Source organism: Schistocerca americana, chromosome 2, assembly GCF_021461395.2.
Source record: "Schistocerca americana isolate TAMUIC-IGC-003095 chromosome 2, iqSchAmer2.1, whole genome shotgun sequence".
In the NCBI taxonomy this organism is placed as follows: domain Eukaryota; kingdom Metazoa; phylum Arthropoda; class Insecta; order Orthoptera; family Acrididae; genus Schistocerca; species Schistocerca americana.
Window position 1 is genome coordinate 461,199,555 of NC_060120.1, and position 10,588 is coordinate 461,210,142.

Below are 10,588 nucleotides of genomic sequence, written 5' to 3' on the forward strand. Positions count from 1 at the left end.
ATCTCTGGCGCAGTGGCACAGTGTAGCCACCTTTCATATGCCCCTCCTCCACAGGTCAGAATTTGATGGTATTTTTGCCAGCATTGGTGGTGAAAATACCACCAAATTCGTCCACAAAAATACAGACAAAAATAAAAGATAATATTAATACCTAAATATCACATAATTAGTTAAAAATTTTGGCTTTGCACTGACCTTTCACTAACCTAACATATGAAATACAGTAAGCAATACAACTTCTTTTCATGCATGTGGCTTTACATAATAGTTTACACAATATACAAAAAATCAGTTTATACAAATGTTCACATAAAATGCTTTCAATGATTAGTTTATACAAAAAAAAGATACTAACAGGTGACATCTTTTCAGTAGAAGCAGTCCATCAGTTGCACCCAGCAATGTTGAGAGCAGGTGCAGACACCAACAAGTGACTTCATTTCAGTAAAAACAGTTCATCAGTTGCACCCAGTAAAGTTTAGCAGGTACACCCAGCAACAAGTCACATTAGTTCAGTAGAAGCAATCCATCAGATGCACCCAGCAATGTTAAGCAGGTGCAGACACCAACAAGTGACATCATTTTAGTAGAAGCAGTCCATCAGTTGCACCCAGTAAAGTTTAGCAGGTACACCCAGCAACAAGTCACATTAGTTCAGTAGAAGCAATCCATCAGATGCACCCAGCAATGTTGAGTTGGTGTAGACAGCAACAAGTGACTTCATTTCAGTAGAAACAGTTCATCAGTTGCACCCATCAATGTTGAGCAGGTGCAGACACCAGCAAGCAACATCATTTCAGCAGAAACAGTCCATCAGTTGCACCCAGCAATGTTGAGTAGGTGCAGACAGCAAGAAGTGACATCATTTCAGTAGGAGCAGTCCATCAGTTGCACCCAGCAATGTTGAGCAGGTGCACCCAGCAACAAGTGACATTATTTCAGTAGAAGCAGTTCCATCTGTGGCACCCAGCAATATTGAGTAGGTGCAGACAGCAAAAAGTCACATCTCTCAGCAGAAGCAGTTCCAAAAAATTCACTAGCACTGATCACACTGTTTATCAGAGTTTATGAGCAGAAATTAAACATGTCCTAGTGGCACCAATCATGTAGAAAAGGTACAAATAACAGTCCATAATTTTTTAGAATCACTGATCACACAGTTCTTCAGCAGAAATTAAACATGACTAAATGTCACACATCATGTTGAAAAAGTGCCGGTAACAGTTCAGAATATTTATCTTCACTAATCAGACAGTTCAGGCATGAACAATAGTTTGAATGCACATACAAATGCTTTTACAGTAACATACAAATCATAACAAACACACAAATGATGTCAGATAATTATCCTATTAACTATTACAATACACAAATACCAGTAAACCTATAATATTTATGGGTGTCAGTGCAAGCCACTACCAACAAATAAAATAATATTTAGGAGATAGGTGGGTAGGATTAGTAAAGGAAAACACACAAAACACACTCACTCATCTTTCATCCACATTAAATACTACTGTGTAATTGAATAGTGTTAACTGTGTAAATGTAATTCTGTCAAAATCTGATGTTCATCATGTGTATCAACTAGTAGTGGCAGCAATGTATAACAGTCAATAATAGTTAAGTCAACGTCATAGTCATCATGTCAAGACGAATGTTTGCCAAGCCAGATCAAAATGTACTGTTGTTGAACAACTGTCAGTGAGCCAAGATATGCAATTACTTCCTTTTTCCAAAAAAAAAGTATATACTGCTTAGTTATTTAACAAAGTGTGTGTATAGACTATCTTCCTTCTATTTTAGTGTTCTAGTCTGCTATCTTCATCCTCCTTGTTCCATAAGACCAACAAAAAAAAATATGCTCCTCACTTACTTTACCTCTTATACACCAAAACTCCAATAATCATCAGCTTCACACAACCTCAATAATACCTCTTCAATACGTCTTATCATCAATATCATTTACCTTACCTCTTGTCCACAAAAACTCCAATAATCATCTACTTCACATACTCTCAATACCTCAATAATACGTCGATAAATATAAACCTCAGCACCACTATCATTTCACTTCCATAACAACTCTTTCCTCTAGTCAGTCTCCTCGAACAAGTACAGATAAAATCCTAATGCAACTTCAATTCAGCATCCCATACAATCCGAAGACACACTGTCAACACACAACCTCTGTGTAATCCATCTGAGCCCAATCTTCTACTCATTATGAATTATAAACAAAAAAATGCATACATGACCTCTAACAGACTTAGTTCGAATAACTCTCAGTAATTAAGTACGATTACGGAGTGTGAATGATCATAATATTTCACAGTGTGTACACCACTTCAAGAATCATAGCAGAAGCAAACATGTGGAGTATTTTTTGTGTCAAGTGTCACTTCCTATTTCAATTGCTCACGAAAAATGCAGTGTAATAACTGTCAATAGTCTAAACCTAGCTTTGGTATGTCATGTCGTTAGCTTCCTTCCTATTAGCATAAAGTTATACAGCTTCCATAAAACCTCCAGCTCATGTGACCTCAACGAAGTTCTTTGTACCAATGTTGTTCGTCGAATTATAGCAGTTCATTTTCTTATCTTAAAAATATAAGGCACTTAGCGTAAGCAAAACAAGCAATAGCGAGTAAATATACCAGTAGAGAACAGAATGTCAACAAGCGTATGCAGCACAATTCTTACAACGAGGCTCTGCCAAGCAAACAATCTATAATTAATACAATAGTGTGACCTAAACTCTATGTTCATACACAGTTTATCAGCATTTCTATACACCAAATTAAAGAGTAGTTGTGACGACAAACAGAAATATATAAATATGCAATCCATACGCATAGCAACAAACAGGTCATTAGCATCGTATCAGCATAAGCAAATAAATGTTCATATGTAATCTTAATAAGTAAACATGAAGGCGCAAGCAGATAAATCACAAAGTATAACTTACATACATAATCACAGTCAGCACAATTAATCAGATAACAATTATAATTTAAATAAATAAGCACAGCAGGCACATAATAGAAAAATATGACATCAGTGAAAAAGCAGTGCAGCCAAGCGATGCATAATATATACAAATAACAACCCTGTTCATTAATCAATAATTGTCAAAATCAGTAAATGTACGCAAGCACGCCGCTTCACAAGTAAATTCATAGAACATGAAATTAGCACAAAGTATGAATCACGTAATCGCGAGCAGCAAATTACGTCTAAAGTACGTACCTAAGTGGAAATATGTTACCTGAAAAATGAACTCAATTAATAGTTACCTTTTTTTAGTTTATTAGTTTCTTCTTCGAAATTACATTCTTCCTGAAAATTTCTCGATAGCAAGTCGTCTTAACGTCGGACACGCACAGAATTTACCTGAAGGTCTTAAATACTTTATACACCGTATCCTGCAAAATACTGAATGTTAATAACACAATTCAACAAGTCCTTATAGCTTTATACTGAATTTAATCGGAGAAATTAGACTGTGTGTTTGTTTACGGCTGTCAGTGCATTCGCACTGAGCGCTCGATCAGCTGTGGGCGCGTGACGTAGGAAGCTATTGTTCGCGGTCAACGACTGCCTTGTGCGGCGCGCAGACTTCACTGTTGCTTTGAGTATGTGCCGCCGCCAAAACACAGCGCGGTATCCTTGTACTCTCCGCATGTTTACATGTAGCTGTTAGTTTCTCACAAGTATGTCATTCCACAAAAATTTTTACATTTGATATATGATGTATTCCTTTAGAGCGTCGAGATTTAAGAGTTTCTACTTCAACAGTGTTATCATGAATGATTTTGCGAACCCTATATGGACCGTTATAAAGCAGAAAAAATTTGCGACACAAGCCTTTTCCTTTGTGAGATAAACGATGAGACTTAATTAATACCTTTTGACCAACTGAAAAAGTTTTTAAACGACCAGGACGTTTAGCTGATTTCTCTCTTCTTGCAGCCGCAGACGCAATATTTCGTAGAGCCAGGTTGACAACTTCAGAATGCCGCAGTTTCCGTGAAGGCGGAAAAGGAACGATTTCAGAAATGCGATTTGTTGGTACTTTATTTTTTAATATCAATAGAGGCGGTAAAGAAGTTGAGTCATTAGGAAGTTCATTCAGAATGTTTTGAAAAATATGAAGGTACTGATCCCAAGTTCTGTGATTCTGATGACAATAAAGACGGCACAATTTATTGATTTCCTTCATCCATCTCTCTGAAGCGTTAGATTGAGGGTGAAAAAGTGAAATGAAAATTGGTTTAATTTTACGAAGCTGTAGAGTACGAAGCCAAATTTTAGAACGAAACTGTGATCCATTATCTGATATAACCTTATCAACATGACCAACTTCTTTAAGAAAATGTTTGATGAAAGCATTAGATACTGAACGAGCTGTTGCTTTGCGTAAAGGTGTAAAACACACATATTTTGATGTCAGTTCCACTGCTACGAAAATGTACGCAAAACCATTAGTAGAACGAACCACTGGACCGAACAAATCGACTGCAGCCATCTCCTTTAATTTCGCTGGAATGATGGGAAACAACGGTGCTCTGTGAGAAATCGTTGGAGGCTTAGCCATTTGACATAATTTGCATTTGGCAAGAACAGATCGAATACGTTTTTCCATATTACTGAAGTAACAATTTTCTCGTAATTTGTGAAAGCATTTTCTGGGACCAAAGTGCGCATAACTGAAATGTGTGTACCAAACCAATTTATTGACCCACTCATCAGGAATACAGACTAACCAAACGGAGTTGTCGACCGATTTTCGTTTAAAAAGAATGTCATTGCGGACTAAATAATGCTGTCTAATCGCTACGCTTTCCTTTCTCCTCCACTTCTCCTTAATGTCCTTCCAGATTGGATCCTTATTTTGCTCCTTAGCGATGTCCTGGAGCGAAGACGAAATAAAGTTCTCAAACGCAACACCTTGAATATACATCAAACAAAAATTGTTTTCCTTGCAGTCCTCTTCAGCACTTTGTTTCAAACCCATAGGTGCACGTGATAAAGCATCGGCAACAATATTAGAAGAACCCTATATGTAAACAATACTAAAGTCAAATTCCTGTAGGTACAACGCCCATCGTGACAATCTGCCATGAGTTAATTTTGTTGACATAAGAAATTCCAGAGCTCGATGATCGGTGTAAACCTTAGTATGTCTGCCAAACAAAAATGTGCGAAATTTTGTGAAAGCCCAAACAACAGCCAAAGCTTCAAGTTCCGTAATCGAATAATTCTTCTCTGATTTAGAGAGAACACGGCTTCCAAAGGCAACAGTTTTCTGTACTACAACGCCGTCTTCTTCTATCTCTTGGAATAAATGTGCACCTAGGCCTTTGTATGATGAGTCCGTCGCCAAACAAAAATCTTTAGATAAATCCGGATGTGAAAGAAGTGGAGCAGCAACTAAAGCATCACGAAGCTGTTCAAATTCTGACTGAGCTTCCTCATCCCAACACCAATTAGATTTCTTTCCAGATAGTTCACATAAACGAGGTGTGGCCAAATCGTCCAATCTAACAAAGCGTCTAAGAAAATTACAGACACCAAGGAAACTACGAACATCACGTTTTGTAGTAGGAACAGCATAATTACGAATAGCGTCGAACTTTTCTGGATCAGGAAGAATACCTTCTGTAGAAATAATGTGACCGAGAAATTTCACCTGAGAACGACCAAATTCAGATTTTTCCAAGTTCACTGTCATGCCAACTCGTGCAAAAATACGTAATAATGAATCCAAAATTTTGTTGTGCTCACTCCAAGAACGTTTAGCAATAAGAATGTCGTCAACATAAGAAGTAATGTTGTCACGAAGATAAACAGGTAAATTTTCATTTAAACTATGAATGAATGCTGCTGAAGATACAGTAAGTCCAAACGGTAATTTCCGAAATTGGTAACAGTTACCAAAGGCTAAAAAGGCAGTATATTTTCTACAATCAGGGTGGAGTTCTATTTGCCAAAAACTTGCGCGCATATCAATCGAGGATAAGACTTTAATTCCATGGAAATGTTGAAGGAGTTCATCTAAATTTTGTGGGCGGTCAGTTTCAGGAATGATGATGTTATTTATCTGTCTGGAATCCAGAACCAGACGAATTGATCCATCCTTTTTAAGAACAACGTGTAATGGGCTAGTATAAGGACTGACTGCAGGCTCAATAATGCCCTGATCTAACATGTATTGAAGTTCATTCTTAACCTTGTCTCTGTAAGCCAAAGGAATAGCGTACGTTTTTCCGCGAAATGGTGTGTGTTCTTTTACCTTAAATAAATATTGTAAGCCTTGTATAGTTCCTGTGTGATGACTAAACACTGTAGCATGTGAAGTCAAAATGTAGTGCAGCTCTTCTCTTGCAACGTCATCTGGCACTTCAGCTTTCTTAACCTTTTCATTAATTAATTCTTCGCTATTAATTATATCATCCATCGCGTCTCTGTATCTATTGTCATTATCATGAATAAACACATTGTCGTCATAATGCTCAACGAAAACATCAGAAGTAAGAAACCTTAAACATTTTGTATCTGACTCAGATCTTGTTAAACACTCGAAAAATTTTTAACATTTCGGCATTCCAGCAACTGTCAAATTTACACTTCCTTCTTTAAAGTTCAAAATTGCCTTATGTGCGTTAAGAAACTCCATACCTAATATAATTTGTGTACTGAGTAATGGAACAATAATAAAATTAGCAGAAAATTCGTATCCTTGACAAATGAAATTTAAATTGGTCTGTTGTTTGACCTCCACACTTTTTCCAGAAATCGCACCTCGAATTGTAGTTTTAGAAATAGGTAACACAGGACAAGCAATAGTTCTTTCACATATACGAAAAACTGATTCACTAATGACATTCAATGGGCTCCCAGAATCTAATACTGCAGTGAACTTATTCTTACCCATACATACTTCAATAACAGGATGTAAAAATGCGTCAACATTATTTTCCTTTTCGTCTAATAAAATGTCTCTCATGTCTTCCAGGCGTACGTAGTGTAAAGTCGTAGTGTCATTACTTTCTGAACCGTCTATATTGCTGCCAGAAGCCGAAGCTGCAAGTCATTGTCGATTGTTTGCGTCACGTCTTTGAGTATTCGCGTCATTTCGCAGATCAATTTCTACGATTTGCACTTGTCTCTCTGAAGTTCTGTCACGTGGAGGATGCCAATTAGGTCCCTCCTGTCTGTTGGATGCAAATTCTTGGCTGTGTCTGTTATTAAAATTTCTGTTTTCCTGTCTGTCTGCATAACTACTCCTTGTGTAATTTCGACTGTCACTTCTGAAATTATTGTTGTATCTACTACCCTGGTTATTTCTGTAGTAAGAATTTCTATTACTGTTTGAATAATTTCTGTCTTGATAATACCGATTACTGTTTCCGTATGATTGATCATTCCGATACGAATTACCGTTGTTATAGTTGTCTGTGTAATTTCTGTTAGAACGTCTGTTATTATCATAAGGCTGGTATCTGCTGTCCTGTCTGTTACGTCTGTCATTCTCAAAATTACCGCTATAACGTCCGTTCCGACCACTATCACTTTTCTCCGAAAATCTATTGTAATTACTGTTACTGAAAAAGTTACAAGAGGTCCCGTCATCATTGTCATACTCAAGTTCTTGCAACAAAGTCTTGAAAGTCTCGATGTCGTCCTTACATCTTCCAGCTAAAGCAATTTGTCTTATGGATTGTGGCAACTTAGTTAAACAAATGCGAATTAATTCAGTCGGGCTATAAGGGTTGGACAGGAACTGATTCTTTCGAATCATGTCTTCAAAGTACTCTGCCGGCGTGCGGAACTCAGACTGTTTGAAATTACGCTGCATAATAAGACTGTGTTTGACTCTGTCTTGCGTGTTTTCGGACCAATATGCCGATAGAAATGCATGATAAAAATCATTTAGATTATTACAATCTCTAATGAGTGCACGCATCCGCGTCGCCGGTTCGTTTTCTAAATATCCACACATAAATTCCAGTTTGTGACTTAGTGGCCAATTTGGTGGAAGTGCGTACATAAATTGATCTAACCATGCACATGGATGTATGTCATTCTTAGAATTGCGGAAGATCTTAAATTTCCGGACAGTCAAAAAGTGTTTATAGTCAAAGTTTTCGCCTCGTGGCGACAAAGACCTACCGCGTCTGTCCCAGTCCGAATGTCGATTATTGTAAAGTTCGCGCGCCTGGCGCTCTCTTGTTGCATCCCGTAAATGAAATAAATTACTTTCTTCATACCCCTCTGCTATCTGTGATTCTAAGTTCCTTCTACTGTCCTTTCCTACAATTTCGCCTTCGATCTGCTTGACTTGCTTTCGTAATGCCTCAAATTCCCTTTTCACGCGTTCATTAAATTTTCCCTGATTTTCAACATGCTTATTTATGTTCTGGTATTCTTCGGTTTCTGCAAATGGTAATGGAGCTGTATCATTCGAATCTCTGTCCCCATGTAAACTAAGATTTGTCAATTTATCTGAAATTTCCTCAACTCTTTCCGATAAGTCACCTAATTGTTCTTTCTGTTTATTTACGTCTTCCGTAAGTGTCGCGACTCGGGTTTCAGTATTGTCACATTTGGTAGCTAGCTGTTCATATTGTTGTGTTAGGTTATTTAATCTGTCATTTGGTACGGATCCTTCGATTCTCTCAAATATTTCTTCCTTATCCTTCGCACGTTGTAAATTTAACTCTGAAAAATTCTGTACTATCACGCGATCTCTTTCTTCCTGTTCTCTATCCTGTTCCCTTTGTCTGATTTCTACTGCAATTAATCTATTATTGTGAGAATTCAGAATCGGTTGTACTTCCTCTCTGATTTCTTTCTTTAATTCATCTTTCATATTTTTGAAACATGTCCCTATTCTTGAATCTAACCGTGTTTCCAAAGTTCCCATCCCTGTTTTAATTGTTCCAATCTCTGTCTTTAATTCAGATCCTAACCGAGTTTCCATTGTTCCCATATCAGTTTTAATAGTTCCTATTTGTATTTCCATATCTGTTTTTAATTCAGATCGTAACTGTGATCCCACATTTAATATAGCACTCATCAACTGCTCCATAGTAACTGTTTCAAAATTCTTTTCACCCCTCACATTTCCCACAAAACCAGCTTCCTTCTGCATGGCTGTAAAGCTATCTGTGTTCGATACTATTCCAGAATCTTCCATCGTTAATCTCGTATTCTGTGAATTTTCTGATTGAGAAAAATTTTGAAATGGTTCCGGACTATTTTCCCGACTTATTACATTGTTTTCAACTCCATTATCCACCATACTGTTTTCCTCTGTTGGCGAGTTCGCCATGTCAACAATTTCGTTATTCTCACTATTCATCATTTTTGCCTTTTTCATTGATCGCGTAATCATTTACAAAATATACGAAAGATTCGTCACTGTACGAAAATCACACACAATGACTCCTTATCTCCAACAATACTATTCACACTAGATGTTTCCCTCAAACACTATTAACGAACAATTGAAATAATTGCACAAGATTGTTAAACGCTTATACAAGGCAATAAAAATTAAATTTTGAAAAATACCATTAGAAGAATGCTAATTACCAGATCTACACATGCAAAATAGACTACAATTACTAACTACAAATTACTACAACAATACTACCATCTACTATTTTTACAATCAGAAGAATCCAAGGGACGATCCGAAGCAGCGGTCGCCACGTGCATGGGGGCTTTATTAAATATTATTGATTGAAAATATTTTTTAGTTTTAGTATGTCTGTCCGATTACGCAGTGTCTCGTAATCGGTTGGCCCTGACTAGTATTATTACGCTATCTGACTGCAACAAACAATGTAAGAAAATTTTCGTGAACACAGTTAATTAATTAAGTCCCCCAGCAACTATAAAACCTACAAAACCAATAAGCACAAAAGTAACTGTTCTGTATGTGGGAGTGTGACTCAACGTCCACATCTGGCACGGTTCTTCTCAAACAAGACAAGAATTTTTAAATACCAATTATACTGACGTGACAAAAGAAATTTAGAAAAACTATAATTACGCAAGAAAACCAGAATTACACTCTAATGCAAGAACACAAGCCAGATGCTTTGTCGACTGAACCTGTAGTGACGCATTATTTCAGACACACAAATAATAAAGGAACATTGTGGTTTTTACCTTCATATATATTGACGAAATGCACTCATTACAATAACATCTGCTATCTCTCCCATCAAATAACTGCATAAAACATGGAACAACACTCTTTACTACAACATCTTACTCCGACTTCACGACAAGCAGTGCCCACTAGGACATCTCGGCACGAACTCTTAACACACACCGTCCTCAACGATCTCATAACAAGCACTGACTGCTACGAACTCCCAACAAGCACTGTGGAGGCGGCTTAATAGTACTCTTTGGCGCAATCTCTGGCGCAGTGGCACAGTGTAGCCACCTTTCAATACTTCGACCTATCTGGTTGAAACAACAGTTATATTAAAGGCGATATAGTGATGTCCGAATGAGAAATACTCATCCTATGTAACATTATCAGACTCGAAAAGTGTCCATTAGGCGA